This window comes from Hyla sarda, chromosome 2 (genome assembly GCF_029499605.1).
Source record: "Hyla sarda isolate aHylSar1 chromosome 2, aHylSar1.hap1, whole genome shotgun sequence".
NCBI classification, from domain to species: domain Eukaryota; kingdom Metazoa; phylum Chordata; class Amphibia; order Anura; family Hylidae; genus Hyla; species Hyla sarda.
In genome coordinates this window covers 231,285,969-231,305,652 of record NC_079190.1, presented here as the reverse complement: position 1 = coordinate 231,305,652, position 19,684 = coordinate 231,285,969, and the positions used below count along the sequence as shown (strand labels likewise).

Genomic DNA, 19,684 nt, shown 5'->3' with positions numbered 1-19,684 from the left:
ACTGCATTGGAGCATGTATACGTCCTCTGCACACTCGGGGTGTATGAAGTGTGCTTACCGCTAGAGTCTCACAGCTAATGATGGACACCAGCAATTATGGTGTGCTAATGATTTTGGGGGACTGATTGGCACCTCCGCAGTGTGGTGGTCCCGATCAACTAAGATGGCGGCTGGAGGGGGGCTTCTCTTTACCTCCATCCTACCAATCGAAACATTGATTATTATTTGCCCTTATGGAAACTTATGAAGTATATATAGGATAAAAAAAAGTTTTAAAAAAGATAAAAATTTAAATCACTCCCCTTTTCCATTTTTCAAATTTAAATATGCTAACAGAACCACATATAAACATATTTGGTATTGTCATGTGCAGAACTGAACTGTAAAATATAACATTAATATTGCAATAACAAAGCCTCAAAGTAAATTGTGTTAATAGTGTAAAAATACCAGAATTGCTAATTTACCAGAAAAAAATTATAAAAATTGAGAAAAGAAATTCTATCTAAACAAAAATAGTACTGATAAAGACTAAAGATCAGCCCCCTCCTCCCCCAAGACAAGAAAAATAAATAAATAGGGGTCAGGATAGGGCAATTTTAAGCATACTTATTTTCTTAAAACAGAATAAAGATCAACAAGATAATGCAATGCACTACATACTTGTTGCAAATAATTTCTTTATAGTTTTTTTTGTCATAAATACATAAAAAACAATATATTTGTGCATAAATAAACTAGCAGTCCTTTGGTAGAAAGTGGTGTATCTTTGGGCTGTTATCAACTCATATAAATCGAGTCTTCTTTTTAGCATTTAGTTCTTTGTTTCCTTACACTCAGCGATACTGTTTTCTTTCGCTGGAGGAGCAGGTGTTGCAGCAGATCAAAAATGCCCTTGTGGCATGTCATATGTGGGGCAAACGTCTAGAAAAATTTAGATGAGATTAAATCAGCATTGATCTTCTAAGAAACTAAAAGAATCACTAAAGAAGGAAAAAATAGGAAATTTGGAGAGGCATCGGTAGCACGTCATTTTGAGGAATCAAAATAAGTGTCAGATCTAAAGTGGTTAGTACTGACGAAAATAGAGGACAAAAAAAAAGAACAGAAAACAAAGAGAGGTGTTCTGGATGTAGAGGTTGGAAAGCCTCCGAACAAAATGTCTGTTCTAATTATGATAACATGAAATTCTTGGAATAGGATTCCCCTGTACAGTGCACACTAAGGAATTTCAGCGGCGGATATTCTGCCACTGAAATTCTGCTGCTAAAATAAAGATCTTGCTCATTCTTTAAGCAGAATCCATGCTGAAGGAACGTCAGTGGAAAATCCTTGTGCATCAGAATGCCGTTTCTGGCAATGGAATTATGCTGCACTGTGCACACTATGGAATTTTAGCGGCGGTAAAAGAACAGACAGAATCTGCACAAAGACATTGCCATCTATGGGGACAGCCATGTCCGCGAGGTCCTATCACCAACTGAACTCTGTTGGTTCTGGGCGCAATCGGGATCTCCGGACAGAATGTCTCCATCCGGAAATTCTGTAGCGTGAATCTAGCCTTACCATAATTTGCTAAATTGTGCTTAGCTTTGTTTTTCAATTCCCTTTCGCAAATATTTTTTTTAGTTGCACTGTACATTTTGTAGTAAAATTAGTGATGTCATTACAAAGTACAATTTGTCCTGCATAAAAGAAGCCTCATATGGGTCTGTAGAAGGAAATGTGAAATAGTTATGGCTCCTAGAAAGCATGGCTGTCAAAGTGAAAAAAAAAAAAATGAAAATTGTCTGACTCATGAAAGAGTTAAAGCGGTTCTCTCATGGATGTCTGGGTAAGTGATATCTGATTCACCCACGCTATAACCAGGGCTCAAGTCCTGCAGGGATGCTTGGGAAGTTCCTGCACTTGATGAGTTGCTGCACATTTTCCACAGCAGGAACAACCCTTGAGTGAAAATCTTGGTTGAGTTCCCACACTTTTTTTTGTGTGTATTGGGCTTAGTGCAGGTGAACCCACTATCAATTTCCCTTTATGTCAGAGCAGAGACCCAGTTGCAAGCAACAACTAATCATTGATATACCCATATCACATTGATGGAGGGAAAATGTCTAAGTGGTGAGGACTCTCTTATATCAGCTGTGTGCCGGAATTACCAGATATGTTTTGGTCTATATATCTTTTCCATAAAGTTTTTAAACAGCTGATAATGCGATACGACCACAGTATATGATATTGGCAAATGCTAAAACATTTTTCCCCAAGGAAAATCATTTAATCACTTGGAGGTCTTACAAACAGCATCCTTAAACTGTTGAATCAGGGAATAATTTACATTTGCATGGCCTACTTTAAGGGGTTGTCCACTTGGGACAATAACTACTTGTTTGAAGGGTCCTTTGACAATAAGCTGATAACAAAGCTTGTGTAATACAGGACTGGTCCACAAAAGCACGAGATACTTTTTGTAACCACTATCCAGTCTCTATCCAATCTCTCTGTCAAAGAGATCAAGATCCTGAAGAGAAGACCCAGTTTTTTAAACTTTGACCCCTTAAGGACTCAGCCCATTTTGGCCTTAAGGACTCAGACAATTAAATTTTTACGTTTTTGTTTTTTCCTCCTCGCCTTCTAAAAATCATAACTCTTTTATATTTTCATCCACAGACTAGTATGAGGGCTTGTTTTTTGCGCGACCAGTTGTCCTTTGTAATGACATAACTCATTATATCATAAAATGTATGACGCAACCCAAAAACACTATTTTTGTGGGGAAATTAAAAAGAAAAACGCAATTTTGCTAATTTTGGAAGGTTTCGTTTTCACTCCGCACAATTTATGGTAAACATGACGTGTGTTCTTTATTCTGAGGGTTAATACGATTAAAATGATACCCGTGATAACATACTTTTCTATTATTGTTGTGCTTAAAAAAAATCACAAACTTTTTAACCAAATTAGTACGTTTATAATCCCTTTATTTTGATGACCTCTAACTTTTTTATTTTTCCGTATAAGCGGCGGTATGAGGGCTAATTTTTTGCGCCATGATCTGTACTTTTTTTTTATACCACATTTGCATATAAAAAAATTTTAATACATTTTTTATCATTTTTTTTTAAATAAAATGTATTAAAAAAGTAGCAATTTTGGACTTTTTTTTTGCCGTTCACGCCGTTCACCATACGGGATCATTAACATTTTATTTTAATAGTTCGGACATTTACGCACGCAGCGATACCAAATATGTCTATAAAATTTATTTTTTACGCTTTTTGGGGGTAAAATAGGAAAAAATGGACGTTTTACTTTTTATTGGGGGAGGGGATTTTTCACTTTTTTTTTACTTTTACATTTTTTTTTACACTTGAATAGTCCCCATAGGGGACTATTCATAGCAATACCATGATTGCTAATACTGATCTGTTCTATGTATAGGACATAGAACAGATCAGTGTTATCGGTGATCTTCTGCTCTGGTCTGCTCGATCTCAGACCAGAGCAGGAGACGCCGGGAGCCGGAAGGAGGAAAATGAGGGGACCTCCGTGCTGCGTTCTGAATGATCGGATCCGATCATTCATTGAAATCGCGCACTGCCGCAGATGTCGGGATCTGTATTGATCCCGGCACCTGAGGGGTTAATGGCGGACGCCCGCGAGATCGCGGGCGTCGGCCATTGCCGGCGGGTCCCTGGCTGCGATCAGCAGCCGGGATCAGCCGCGCATGACACGGGCATCGCTCCAATGCCCGCGGTTATGCACAGGACGTAAATGTACGTCCTGGTGCGTTGAATACCACCGCACCAGGACGTACATTTACGTCCTGTGTCCTTAAGGGGTTAATAAGCGACATGAAATTGGGTTTTCTAAACTGGGCAACTCCTTTTTATGATCCTGTACACGACATTCAATTTAATAGTATCCATATAATACATTTGTTTTGTTTTTGTTTTTATTTTCTATAATAAAATAAAATATGCATATATGTGGACAACTGTCTTAAACTGTAAACATATTTTTTAAATTTTTCATAAAATGTGATGTTTTTAAATGTGGTAATAACAGGGCCTAACTAGATTTAGCCTTACAGTACACAATAGATAATTGTCAGGGGGTCCTACTGATTTTGATTCCCTCAGTTGACAATCTAATAGTAATGAGAGTACCCTAAAGGCTTAAGGGTGCATTCATACTACGTAATTCTTGTGGAATGCCACACGGTGAACTTTAACATCAGTGTGAATGGGTCTTTCGTGAGACCCATTCACACTAACAAATTTCAGCGGCGGACAATTCTGCCGCTGAAATTGTTCCGCGCAAAGAATGAACATGTTCATTTTTTGAGCGGAATTCCACAAGCTCTGCATAGCCATCAAATTGCACAGCCGTGCAATGGTAATGGCAGCGGCTGCCAGGCTGAATGTCTGCTCGATGGAATCTGCGAGTGGAGATTCAGCGTGAATTCCTTAGTGTGAACGCACCCTTAGAACAATGGATCTTAACATGCCTATTTCTTTGTTATAGAAGGTGAACATTGGCAGCACTGTCTGGCAGCAGCCTATCTATGGCATTAAACATGCACACAGCAAACACAGTTGTCTCAAGCATACAGTAAATCCTACAGAAATACACCAGTATATGTACTATTTTCAGTAGACAAGTAATTATGATTAAAGGAGAAGTCAACAGTAATGCCGAGCGCTCCGGGCTCCGTTTCCCCTCCGGAGCACTCGCGGCGTTACTCTCTTGCTTGCAGCACCCCGGTCAGCGAGTCTGACCGGGAGCGCTGCGCTGTGTCCCTCGGCGGGGATGCGATCCCCGTGACGGGACGTGCCCGCCCCCGGGTCGCATCCCGTGTCAGTCACCGGCCCCGTCCTTCTGCTCAGTCCCGGCGGGTGCGGCCCCACCCTCTAGGGCGCGCCGGGTCTCTCAGATTTAAAGGTCCAGTGCACCATTAATTGGTGCCTGGCCCAATTAGTTCCAAGCACTCCCTACATTATATAAACCCACTTCCCCTTCCTGTTCCTGCCAGATCTTGTTGCCTTGTGCCCTGAGAAAGCGCTTCTGTGTGTTCCATTGCCTGTGTGTCCAGACCCTTGCCGTTGCCCCTGACTACGAACCGTTGCTGCCTGCCCTTACCTTCTGCTACGTCCGACCTTGCTCTTGCCTTGTCCTTGTGTACCGCACCTGTCTCAGCTGTCAGTGAGGTTGAGTCGCTATCGGGTGGAACGACCTGGGGGTTACCTGCCGCTGTAAGTCCATCCCGCTTTGCGGCGGGCTCTGGTGAAAACCAGTAACCCCTTAGATTCCGTTCCCCTGGCACGGCCCACGCCATCTCCTCACTGACACAGAGGATCCACCACCCGTGTCCTCCCTGCATACCAGTCCGGATCCTGACAGTAGATCCGGCCATGGATCCCGCTGCCCAGTGTCGCTGACCTAACCTCCGTGGTCGCCCAGCAATAACAGCAGATCGCGCAACAAGGACAACAGCTGACTCAGTTGACCGCTATGCTGCAACAGCTTCTGCCGCAACAACAACAACCATCTCTTCCGCCAGCTCCTGCATCTCCTCTGCAGCGAGTGGCTGCTCCCAGTTTCTGCCTGTCTCTTCCACACAAGTTTGATGGGGACTCTAAACTGTGCCATGGATTCCTGTCCCAGTGTTCCCTACACCTGGAGATGATGTCAGACCAATTTCCTACAGAACGGTCTAAGGTGGCGTTCGTGGTCAGCCTCCTGTCTGGAAAGGCCTTGTCATGGGCCACACCGCTTTGGGACCGCAACGGTCCTGCCACTGCTACAATCCAGTCCTTCTTCTCAGAAGTTGTAGTGTCTTTGAGGAGCCAGCCCGGGCTTCCTCAGCCGAGACTGCTTTGCTGAATCTTGTCCAAGGGAGTTCTTCAGTGGGCGAATATGCCATCCAGTTCCGCACCCTCGCCTCTGAGCTATCCTGGAATAATGAGGCCCTCTGTGCAACCTTCAAGAAAGGCTTATCCAGTCACATCAAAGATGTCCTGGCCGCACGAGAAATTCCTGCTAACCTGTCTGAACTCATCCATTTGGCCACCCGCATCGACATGCGTTTCATGGAAGGACGCCAGGAACTTCGTCAGGAAAAGGATCTTGTTCCCACCAGGCAGTTTAACTCCCAGGCTCCTCTCTTCCAACGTCCTTTGCAATCTGTTCCTGTGCCTCCTGCCGAGGAGGCTATGCAAGTGGATCGGTCTCGCCTGACCCAACAAGAGAGGACTCGCCATAGGAATGAAAACCTGTGCTTATACTGTGCAAGCACCGAACATTTCCTAAAATACTGTCCTATTCGTCCTCTGTGTCTCAGAAACGCACCCACTCACCTAGTTAACGTAGGAGAGTCGTTGCTAGGAGTGAATTTTACCTCTCCACGATTGACTTTACCTGTGCGGATTGCTATACCCGCTAATGCTACTTCCTTCTCCGTTGTGGCCTTCTTGGACTCGGGTTCAGCAGGAATTTTCATTGAAGCCTCCCTAGTCAACAGATTCAACATTCCAGTTACCCGTCTTGTCAAAACTCTCTTCATTTCATCCGTCAATGGAGAGAGACTGGTCTGAACCGTGCGTTATCGCACTCAACCGCTACTCATGAGTGTTGGAGTTTACCATCATGAACATATTGAATTTTTTGTGCTACCCAACTGCACTTCTGAAATTCTTCTGGGCTTGCCCTGGTTCCAACGTCATTTGCCTAGCCTCGACTGGGTCACCGGGGACATTAAGAGCTGGGGATCTTCTTGCCACAAGCGATGTCTCCACCCAGTTTCTTCTTGCCAAGTCTCCATGGCTACTCCATTGCCAAGTCTTCCTAAGGCCTATCTAGACTTTTCGGACGTCTTTTGTAAAAAGCAAGCAGAGGTCTTACCTCCACATAGACCCTCCGACTGCCCTATCGACCTGCTCCCTGGTACCACACCGCCTCGTGGTAGGATTTACCCACTTTCTGCCCCGGAAACACAAGCTATGTCTGAGTACATACAAGAAAACCTAAAAAGAGGTTTTATCTGGAAATCTTCTGGATTTTTCTTTGTCGCTAAAAAAGATGGATCTCTCTGCCCTTGTATTGATTACCGCGGTCTCAATAAAATTACCGTAAAAAATCGTTATGCTCTGCCTCTCATCTCCGAACTCTTCGACCGACTGCGAGGTTCCAAGATTTTCACCAAACTTGATCTAAGGGGCGCATATAACCTCATCCGTATTCGAGCAGGCGACGAATGGAAAACCGCCTTCAATACCAGAGATGGTCACTTTGAATACCTAGTCATGCCTTTTGGTCTATGCAACACCCCAGCAGTCTTTCAGGACTTTGTTAATGAGATTTTTCAGGACATGCTGTACTCCTGTGTGGTAGTCTACCTTGACGACATCCTCATTTTTTCCTCCAACCTAGAGGAACATCGCCTTCATGTTCGTCAAGTGCTCCAGCGACTACGCCAAAATCAACTTTACGCTAAAATTGAGAAGTGTCTATTCGAACGCAGCAGTCTTCCCTTCCTGGGATACATTGTGTCCGGACAAGGCCTTCAAATGGACCCTGATAAACTTTCTGCGGTAATGGATTGGCCTCGTCCCACTGGCCTGCGAGGAATCCAAAGATTTCTCGGATTTGCAAATTATTATCATCAATTCATTCCCCACTTCTCCACCATCGTTGCTCCTATTGTAGCACTGACTAAGAAAAATGCTAATCCAAAATCCTGGCTGCCACAGACGGAGGAAGCCTTCAACCACCTCAAAGCCGCCTTCTCCTCTGCTCTAGTTTTGTCCAGACCAGATCCTCAGAAGCCCTTCTTCCTCAAGGTTGACGCCTCCTCTGTTGGAGCCGGCGCTGTTCTCCTACAAAAATCTGCTAAAGGAAAAAATGTCACTTGCGGATTTTTCTCCAAAAACTTTTCTCCTCCAGAAAAAAATTATTCCATTGGAGACCGTGAACTATTGGCAATTAAGTTGGCCCTTGAGGAGTGGAGACATCTTCTGGAAGGATCCCTTCACCCCATCACCATTTATACAGATCACAAAAATCTGTCTTATCTCCAATCCGCCCAGGGGCTAAATCCTCGCCAGGCTAGGTGGTCGTTTTTTGCCCGTTTCAACTTTCAAATCCATTTTCATCCCGCAGACAAGAATGTCAGAGCTGATGCTCTATCTCGTACCTCTGACGCCTCTGAAGCCGAGACCCTTCCTCAGCACATCATTCCCCCCGAGTGTCTGATCTCTTCTGCTCCTGCTTCTCTGGTGCCTACCCCTCCAGGAAAAACTTATGTTCCTCCCCGTCTTCGCCTCCGGATCCTCAAATGGGACAATTCCTCCCTTCTGGCTGGTCACGCTGGAATCAAAAAGACTTTACAGTTGATTGCCAGACACTATTGGTGGTCCTCCTTGGAAAAGGATGTGACCGATTTTGTACGAGCCTCTTTCGATTTCCCCTCCAGAGCACTCGCGGCATTACTCTCCTGCTTGCAGTGAGTCTGACCGGGAGCGCTGCTCTGTGTCCCTCGGCGGGGATGCAATCCCCGTGGCCTGGCCCACTTAGTTGGAGCCTGGCCCAATTAGTTCCAAGCACTCCCTAGACTATATAAACCCACTTCCCCTTCCTGTTCCTGCCGAATCTTGTTGCCTTGTGCCCTGAGAAAGTGTTTCTGTGTGTTCCATTACCTGTGTATCCAGACCCTTGCCGTTGCCCCTGACTACGAACCGTTACTGCCTGGCCTGACCTTCTGCTACGTCCAACCTTGCTCTTGCCTTGTCCTTGTGTAACGCGCCTGTCTCAGCTGTCAGTGAGGTTGAGTCGCTATCGGGTGGAACGACCTGGGGGTTACCTGCCGCTGCAAGTCCATCCCGCTTTGCGGCGGGCTCTGGTGAAAACCAGTAACCCCTTAGATTCCGTTCCCCTGGCACGGCCCACGCCATCACCTCACTGACACAGAGGATCCACCACCCGTGTCCTCCCTGCATACCAGTCCGGATCCTGACATCAACCTTATTATTTTTATGATGTGTCATCAATCTTTAGAGTACCCTGGAATCACTACTGCAATATTTCCTTTACTGGAAGTCTCCAACCCATGACAGGATTTCAGTGTCTATCAGCTAAATACTATTCCTCATACTATCTAAAACTTTCCCTCATCTCACTCAACCCTCCCACACACAGTTAATGACTCCACATTTTCCTAGTCCCACAAGTCCGATTCCTTGACATAAACTTTCATTCCATCATTCCTTTCAAACCACAAATGCAAGCAATATAAATGCCTCCACTTCAATGTCTCTTCCATGAGTAAAAAAAAAAATAATGATACTGCAAGTTCTCGTCTTTTCCCACCTAGACTACTGAGACATCCATTTCTGGGTCCCACCCTATATCGCTCTTGCACCCCTCCAACGTTTCTGCTGTGGAAATTTTGCCATGTGCACAGTGCAGCAACAATGCAATGGGATTCTGCTGCAAGGGACTTTCTGCGCTGAATTTTTCTGGCGGATTCCACTCAGGAAATTCTGTTGTGTGAACGTGGTCTTAGCCTTTCTTCCTGGTTAATCCACTAAGTTTTGAGACCCTTTCACTTTTTTCTCATTTTCTTGTGGACTAAAAGGGGTACTCCGGCCCTAAGACATCTTGTCCCCTATCAGCCACTGGGGACCCCCGCATTCTCTCATGCAGCACCCACCTGTCTCAGCAGCAGGAAGCAATGATCGCTCCGTGTCTGAAGACTAACGACCATGGGCCTGAGTATCATGATGTCACGACTCTGCCACCTTATGGTGTCATTCCCCACCCCCTCAATGCAAGACATGCCCCTCCCATATACTTGCATTGTGGGGGCGGAGTGTGACATCGCAAGGGGCGGAGTCGTGATGTCACGATACTTCGGCCCGTGGTCGTTAGTCTTCAGACACGGACGATCATCGCTTCCTGCAGCTGAGACAGGTGGGTGCTGCATGAGAGGTTGCGGGGGTCCCCAGTGGTGGGACCCCCACGATCAGACATCTTATCCCCTATCCTTTGGATAGGGGTTAAGATGTCTAAGTACCGGAGTACCCCTTAAAAAAAACAAAAAAAACGATAAGTCCCCCCCCCCCATTCTGCATTTAATACCCCATAATGAAAAAGTGGAAAAAATAGGGGCAGAGTCCTGATGTCACGATACTCCGGCCCCGTGGTCGTCACGCTTCACACTCGGAGCCTACAGGGCTGCGGAGAGCTCACAAAGGTGGGTGCGGAATGACAGATTGTGTATGATCCCCGCAATCTTACATCTTATCCCCTATCCTTTGGATAGGGAATAACATGTATTTGGGCCAGAGTACCCCTTTAACACAAACAGATTTTTTTTATTGCAATAATGAATACAAAGCCAGTAATGGATATGAAAAAATGAAAAGTGGCAGTCTTTCCTTTATATACAGTATGCCCTCCCTATTATGATCTGGTCCTGTCTTTGCATTCAATAATTGCCATTAAAAACCTGAACATGTGAGCACACCTTTATACTAGGTAATAAAATCTCCCGCTTGACCAATAATCGTCCCGTGTAAAAGTCCCTTTAATAATTTTTATATGTCATTTATTGTTTGTTACATATCCTCTGTTATTTCAAGGCTAAGAATAAGTGTTATTCTATTGAAATAAACACCTCTGGTATTATTTATCAATGAATCATCATAATATATCATACTGCTGTACAATGTGGTATAAAAAAGGACTGGGAAGATAAAAATACAAGAACAGAAACACTAAGGCATAGTAGTAACTATCTACAATAGGAGAAAACCCTGCCATACAAGTTTATGTTCAATAGAAACGATGTAGATTAACTCAAAAGAACAATAATGAGTATATAGAAAATGAATGGAATGACTTTTAATTTTGGCTGTGCGCTCTAGTTTCATGCATTCCTTCTCTTCTCATTTCTCATATACCATACCCCCACTGTAGTGGCAGTCACCCACATATTATTCCCCTTCATTAATCACATCCTTTTCCTAAACCTCTGATTCCCCTCTCTCCACTTCCTTTTGACCTTGGAATTCCTTAGGTTTCCTGCTCCCACTCCCATGAAGGAACAGTTTTAACTACTGTCACTGCAAATATAGGATTGGAACCCTTTCAATGTAGAAGTATATAATCTATAAATGACACAAAGAACTCATCTACAAGATTTTTGGTGCATGTATTTAAGTGCAAACATCAGAGGAATGTTTGTTCTGTGTTCCTAGCAGATCTGGATATTGGGTAATGCTTTTGTTTCTTTTGCAAACTAGATATTAACAGTTTAAATTATAAACATTATAGATTTCCTTCTCCAACGTAGACAAAAACCAAAATAATATAATAAAAGCCCATAATGTCCACACGGTGATCATCAACCAATTCAACCATACAAAATAGTGAGTTTAATTTGCAAAGGTTAATCATATCATACAGTGCTGTAAATATACCAAAATACAATGACCAAGTACAACCTCCATACAGTAAGTAAGCTAATGTTGCTATATAAGATCTAAACAACATAACTCAGTGGTTCTTAACCTTGTTGGAGGTACTGAACCCCACCAGTTTCATATGCACATTCACCAACCCCCTTCTTAATTGGAAAAATAAAATATGATTTTTTCAAATTCAAAACATAGGAGGTATATATTTAAGTATATATTTATACATAGGTGCACAAAATGAACAAAACCATTAAGAACAAAACCATGAAAACATGATTTTCACACATAAACATTATGAATATTTACTGCAAATCAGTCTGACTTCTGCTGTTGTCTTTCAGAGACCAGTTCAGAAATGCGCGGCTTTACCTTGGCAAGTGCCACTCTCATGTCATTTTTGCAACAATGGCAGTGTTCCCCCACATTAGGCAGTGTTCCCCCACATTAGGCAGGCAGCGTTCCCCCACATTAGACAGGCCGTGTTCCCCCACATTAGGCAGGCAGTGTTCCCCCACATTATGTAGGCCAGTGGTCTTCAACCTGCGGACCTCCAAATGTTGCAAAACTACAACTCTCAGCATGCCCGGAAAGCCAACGGCTGTCCGGGCATGCTGGGAGTTGTAGTTTTACAACATCTGGAGGTCCACAGGTTGAAGACCACTGATGTAGGCAGTGTTCCCCCACAGACATACAGCCTCCAGCCATATACAGTGTATGGCTGAAGGCTGTATGCCTGTGTACTGCCCTACTTCAGTGCTCCGACCACCGCTCCGGCTATAGCAGTAGGTCTCGAGACCGGTGGTCGGAGTACCGAAGATGACGTGCCGCTTGTCACTTACCAAGCTGGCCAGCGCGCGTCTTCCTCCTTCTCTATCCTCCGGTCCTCGGCGCCTTCGTTTCCATGGGCGCACGCACGGAACGTCAGTGACGTCCCAGCGTGCGCTATGTCCCGGCGGCCCTGCGTTTTTAAAGTTAACACGGGGCCGCAGGGAGTTAATAGTGATGGGGGGGAATTGCCCCGTCACTACAGGACGGGCAAACACTGGCTCTGCTCGGGGCCCCGGCCAGCTCGGGGCCCGAAGCAATTGCTTGGTTTGCCTGTCCAGTTGCGACCTCCCCCGCCGAACCCCCGGGACTGACTCACCGAACCCCTGGGGTTCGATCGAACGCAGGTTAAGAACCACTGACATAACTATAAAATAAACATTGGGCATTGTAGTGGTCAGAGACTTAGGTGCTTTCTTCAGCACGGACAGCTGATGTGAACACTTCTAAGATTCTGGGTATGTCTTTTTTTTAATTAAAATTATGAATTAATGAATTAAAAAGTATAGGTATTTTGCATCAATCTATTGCTCTGAAAAGTGTTAATATCATTAACATAAACGTTTGCATGCTTGTCATACTATTCAGCTCTACTGTATGTCCTGAGATATATGAGTACTGGGAACAGCTAGGGCTAAGGAAAGGCAACGACTATAGGTGAAGCCCAGTTTTGCTGTCTATTGACCAGTTGGTGTCATTATAGTTCCTACATTCATTCCCGGTCACAAAACAGTGTAAACATCTAAAAGGTCAACCGACAAATGCTTGTTTATTTGGCTCATCTTGATTGTCTGTTAGGCTACATTCACATCACGTTTTTTTTACATACGGTTGCCGTATCAGTGTTTTGTTTCCCTAAACGGGAAACAAAAAACTGACACAACCATATGTATTTAAATGGTCAATGCATTTTGCATTGAGTGCAATGTTATAAAAACTGTATACGGTTTTTATAACATCATGAAAGAACCAAAATCCGGACATCATGAAAGATAAAAAAACGTGCAAGAACAAAAACGTACACAACCAGATACATCTAGTTGTGTACATTTTTGTATGGGATGTCAATGAATATATTTTTCCATGCGGTTGCATACGGTTTTCACATTGAAAGCTGTATACGACAACCATATGTAAAAACATGATGTGAATGCACCCTTATGCAGACATTAAACTCTTCTTTTGTCAGCAGCATATCTCCCCATGTAAGCGGGGAATAGAACTGTATGTTTATGAACGGAAGGGTGTGAATGGACGATCCCAAAAATAAATGTTCATTCGAATCCCTGTGGTTAATTGACAAGTGTAAAATAAAAGAAAACAGGTAATTCATCTGCCTGTATAAAATGCCCTAAAGTAAATGCTAATAAAGGGACATACCAATGTAGATTTCACAACTGCTAATTCCTGAAATCCTAGGAAAGCACCTACTGTAAATAAAGTTTGACCCAACATGTGATTTTAATCTGGAGGAATGTTTTTTCTGGGGAGGTCACACATGGGTAACATTAGAAAGATCAAGTACACACCTAAAATGTCTTGACTATTGTGACATTGTATGTCGACTGCTTTAGATTAGTACTGCCAACATATAGTGCAAACAAGATAAGAATATATACATAAAATTACACCCCTCATACAAAATAAGTGATAAGAACATTGTCCCCTGTTCTTAGCTTACTAGTAACATCACAGGCAGCAATGTACAGTATATATGAATGTGGTGGCTATGGGGATTTTAGAGACTTATGCTGGGCGTAGTAGTCCCTAAAGTATATGTCACATGGCAGAGTGATTATACTAATTAACAAGCTAACTCAATGTTTATGTGAAGCAACCTGTAAACTTTACTGAACTACTTTCACAATTCCAAGAAATTCAGTTGCTGGAATACAGCTTTAAATAGAAATGTGGTCACTGTCCCTTTAATTATAGCTGCTTTGCTAAATTTAGGAATCTTTAGATGCTTTTAGCACTTGTACATGTAATGTCTATTGCATATGTACAGTATGTGCAGGAATATATGTTCTCTGGTTCTCCAGTCTTCAGTTCAGAATTGCTGAAACTTCTGAATGAGGATGTTGAATGTGTTTGTTCACTGTGGTGTATGGTGCAAATATAGACTTCTTTACTCACACTTTGGCAGCAATCTGTGACACTAGGAAAGGTGCACCCAAAGAAGTCTTCATGACATTGCAGACAGGCAGCACTGACCTGACTGTAGGCCCACAATAATTCAGTGTAAAGCAGAGAGGCCCTAGTTCAACTTCTCCTCTCTGGCACAATTAAATTGTCCCTCTTGGAGTCTGGAATATAGTAGAACATATCCTTACAGCATGGACATGAACAAGGTTCAAAAAGAGGGAGAAATGATATGTGATGTATATGTAAGGCATACCTAGAAGTAGTAAACCTATGACCAATTTACTTCCCTCCACATTTGGGCCCCTTTCACACTATAAAAATTCATCCGGTAATGAACGTCCGTCATAAAAATCTTGAAAATCGTCCGTTAAATGGCCGTTAGAAAATCCCATTATAGTCTATGGGATTTTTCTAATAGCCATTTTAACCCGTTATGGCCCCTTTATTAATAACAGCCGTTATTTTGTGACGGGCGATAGTAACGGGAGAAATAGTGCATGCATTATTTCTTCTGTTCATTCGCCCGTACAAAATAACGGCCGTTATTAAAAATGGGCGATAACGGGTTAAAACGGCTATTCCAAAAATCCCATAGGCTATAATGGGATTTTCTAACGGCCGTTTAACGGACAATTTCCAGGGTTTTTATAACGGGAATTTATAACGGAGGTATTTTTATAGTGTGAAAGCAGCCTTAGAGCAGCCGGAAACACATGTGGCTCTCGCAAAACTCAGGTCTCAACCAACTAGTTCTAACAGGTTTAGGTCCTCCCATTACCCCAGGAGATTGAACTAGGGACTTTCTACTGTACTGATTGGTTAGGAGATGCATGTGACCAAATTACTATTTAACTGTGTACATTAAAGACAAGTATATTAACACATTGACTATTGTATCACCTCAGTTTATGTATCAGATTAAAGAGGCACTGTCATAAGCATAAAGTATTTATATTTTTCCTGATTTTTTATTTAAATATTGTGTTTTTTACCTTATATTTGGCCGTTATAATTTTGGGCACTAGATGTCCCCATACAGGCTAATTTGACATTCAGTTTCTAGCTGAGTCATCTAGGTTCACACAGCATGTCAGCCTTGTCCCTGAAGTAGGCACTGTGAGACAAAAAGTCAGGAAGTGAAAGCTGACACAGCTTGCTCACAGATACACCCCCTGCTAGAGAGACAATGCAAGGGAAGTAATGCAGGCTACTGGGCAGATATCTGGCCAGACCTAGTGTCAACATAGATAAAAGTGACAGAAAAATTATGACTTTTTTTTGTTAGCTTCCTTGGTGACAGGAACACCTTAAAGAGGTACTCCTGGAAAAGGATAGGTGGATAAGATGTCTAATCGCAGGGGTTTTGCCGCTGGGGACTCCAGAGATCTCCACCCCAGTCATCCGGTGCATGGAGCAAATTCTGCTTCGTTCCGATGACTGCTGACTACAGCCGCCAATGTCTGTAGGAGGAGGCTTGACGGCTATGCCCCCTTCTATAGACAATGAATGGAGGGGATTGGTGTGACGTCACGAACACGGAAGCTCATAGCTTCTATGTTCTGGACACACTATGGAATTTTTGAGGCAGAGTGTCAACCGTGGAAATTCCAGAGTTGAGAAAAATAAACATGTTCTGAATGCATTGCCGTTTCAGTAGACCGCACATTACCAAGTGGTCCTAGTGCCGGCTTGTTTTTACGGCACCTGCTGCAGATGGAATCTCTGCCTGGAATATCTCAGAGCAGAGCCCTAACTTTCAGCCACCAGATAATTCTCTAATGGATGGTAGCTGACACAGCTCTACTGGAGTAGTGTATTGGTGTTATTTTATGATCTCATTGTGACCGGTGTTCTCTGTGTTCTTCCTGCTTCTGTGTGCATGGATCGCCACACTGCGATCAGCTTATCGCCGGCCGCAATGATGCCCCGCCTTGGCCGTTGATAGGCTGAAGGCAGTGTCATGTAACAGACCAGGGCAGAAGGGAGAAGGTGGCGCAACAAAGTGATGGAAATTGAGTTAAAGTTTTTTTTTCTTCTTTTTGCAGCCCAAGCACAATGGGATCATAAAAACCACCGCTATAATACTCCTTTAAACATCTCTATTTAAAATTTACATCCTATACATAATATCTATATCAGCATTTCTGCTGCACATCAGTTACATTAATAAAATATGTTATTGGAAAAAAGACACAATGTTGCATTAGACACATCAACAAATACAAATGCCTAAACACATACCAACAAGCAGGAGACAGCTATGACCATGGCAGACAATTACTTGCTCCCAGTTACGTTTATTTGTGACACAAGATAATTAACACAAATGAATAATAATTGATAAGAACTGTATGGTTCTCTATGAGCTCTGTCTCTCCACAAAAGCCATGTTCCTGGTCTTCAAAAGCAGCTGCACTTATTATTCAGATCTGTCCACTCCAAGTACAGCTTCTAACTTTTGGGCAAGGCAGATACTTGTGCATCATCAAAAGTCAGAGAATCACAAAGGTAAGACAATGAGGTCAGGGGTGAAATACAATCTTCATTCTATCTGGTCCCCTACAGATCCCCTACAGATACCTGTGGTAGTACCTGCAACAGTATCTGTGGAGTTGGCAGCTACCAATACTATACATCTATGGCTAGGTTCACATTGCAGTTGGGCTCTGTCCCGTTCTGGGTCTGTTTGGCCCTTTTTTTTGCGCCAAATAGCTTTAAAACGAGTTGGAGTACAACGGACTGCACTGGGTCTTGACGGATCCCATTGACTTGAATGGGTCAATTGGGGAGTCGGCAGTTTACAGGAGTTTAGCAGAGTTTTTTCTCTGCTAAACTCCCATTGTTACGACGGACTTGCCAATGAATCTCCTTTTTGCAGAGCCTGACGGGACGGCAATGGGAACCTAGCCTTAGGCAAATCCTTTATGAAATGTCCGTTATTGTCACATAACGGCGGTCATTGTTAACAGATCTAAAAACTGATGTTAACTGAAGCCAATGATCTATTATATTAAAAGATTTTGTTAAAATTACCGTACATAAAATATAACGGATTGTTAACATCTGTTATTAACAGTTAAAACATCTGTTAATGTCAGTTATTTTTTTACCATTTCAATCATTTTTTTTCTGAGCATGCAATCTAGAATTAATGCATGTAGAGATAACGGAGGCTAACAGAGATTACTTCCACCACCATAGACTTCAATTTGAAGTTACCAACATGCGTTAGAATGTCTGTTATTTCTGACAGGAAAAAAATTAGTGCATGCCAGTGTATTTTTTTCCCCTTTAAGAGAAATTATGCAGAATTGATTACATCTAAGGATAGCAGCGATGAAAAATGGCTCATTGAAATGAATGGCATGGGTTAACTTCAGTTTCAGTTTCTCAAATTCTTCAACGAAACGTAACGGAAATGAGAAACGCAGATGTGAACCAAGCCTAATGTGTCTAAGAACCATAGAAAAATATCTTCTTCTGATTCTGAGGTTAATTCTGGACAGAGTTCAGATATGTATATTTCCAGTGGTTGTGAAATTGTTGCTCCTCCCACTGAGGAAGAGAATAAACCTAACTTTTGTTATGTTATTATAACTTTTGAGAATAGGGAAACCTTAATGAAAGCTGTTCATAATTCTATGCACACTGAGGATATTCAGAAACAGATAAGTGGCCATGATGAAATGTTTGTTGGGCTGGGATCCAGAAAAAGGACAGTTTGCCCTATTTATTTTCTTTTTAAAGAACAAGGAAGGAGCCTGAGAGGAATTTTATGTTCCCTCTGATATTAGGAAAATGTTTCTGTTGAATGCGTAAGATATTAAACTTTGGCAAGATGTTTTGAAAATTACTGAACAATTTGCAAAAGTATCTAAGAAAACTACTTTAGCATTTGATGATGTCACGCAGCTCATAGATCCTATGGACAGAAAAGCAGAGGGTCTACTTAGAGGAGCTTAGGAGACTTAAAGGAGATGTCCGGCGCAGACTTTTTCTATTCCGTCCTGCCCGGGCTGCAAAAAAAGACAAAACAAACTTTCACTTACCTCCATAGTTTGTTCTGTCTTTTTTTGCAGCCTGGGCCGGACGGAATAGAAAAAGTCTGCGCCGGACATCTCCTTTAATAATCATTTCTTAGCTCTAACATAGTGGCCACGTATTGCTAGAGCTACGTTTAAAGGGTAGCTCCCACCATTCTATATTTTTTTTTTTGCTAGCCCGGCCCCCCCCCCCCCGCTACGGCACTAGCCCGTTCCCTCCTCCCCCCCAACCCCAACCCCTACCCCGCATACCCCGTTCCCTCATTACAGTTGTAGTTACTGCAGAGTCCGGCAGCGGGCGTGCAGGGACATCGGCGGCAACGAGGCGGCGGCGATGTGCGGGAGGAGTGGCCTACCAGCCAGTGGACGGGGAGCCATTGCGCTCGCTCCCGCCTGTCTGATTGACAGGCAGGGAGCGGGTGCAGCCTAACTGAAAAAGGACTGATTGCCACTCCAAAATCAGTCCTTTTTCAGTGGCCGGTTTTTAAATGTAAATTAAACCTTTTTAATGAAAAAAAAAATAATAAAAGTATATTAGAGATATGTTGTAGTACATAAGTACTACAACATATCAAAAAATAAAGTTGGTGACAGTGCCCATTTAAATGGATCAAACATTATTATCTCTTCTTTACCTACCCATAGAATGGCCATAGCTTTTTTAGCTGACTCCTCAGCAAAGGGGGCAACCCTTACAAATTCAGCTAGAAGATGTTTGTGGCTAAAATTGTGGTCTGGTGATTCTACTAGAAAAATTTAACTTTTAGGTATTTCATTCAAAGGGAAATTAGTGTTTGGGCCATCTCTTGATAAGATCCTAGAGAAATGTACAAACAGGATGAAATCTTTGCCTGAAGGCCAAACCTTTAAGTGAATTCTTTCGTGCCACTGGAAGACAGGATTCTTATAGAGGGAAAGGTAAAATTGGTAGGTGGGAAAAGTAACAACATCTTCTTTAATCCATCCAAGAGTGTAATCTTTTCATACCGTAAAAGGGAAGTTCTAGAAAACACCAGAATTTCTGAACCCTGGAGAAAAGACAAACATTTATTTATTCAGTATCAAGGTCCCAACAAGGGGAAGAAGACAGCAATAAACACCTTATCTAGATAGATTAAAGGGGCTATACAGCGGAATTATGAATTTCAGAATTAAAAGATTTGTGAGTATAAAAGCAAACTCAGCCCGAGCAATGGT

At 42.9% G+C, this 19,684-nt stretch overlaps 1 long non-coding RNA gene across 1 annotated transcript in view; it reads right to left on the bottom strand.

Annotated features, from left to right (window-relative positions):
• Window positions 1–679: 679 nt before the first annotated feature.
• LOC130355824 (uncharacterized) overlaps window positions 680–19,684 on the bottom strand; it is a 48,629-nt gene continuing 29,624 nt past the window's right edge. The window contains exons 4-5 of the long non-coding RNA XR_008888672.1: window positions 19,352–19,515; window positions 680–924 (exon numbers count right to left, since the gene is read on the bottom strand). This is a non-coding gene — a long non-coding RNA (uncharacterized LOC130355824). The remainder of the gene's footprint in view (window positions 925–19,351; window positions 19,516–19,684) is intronic.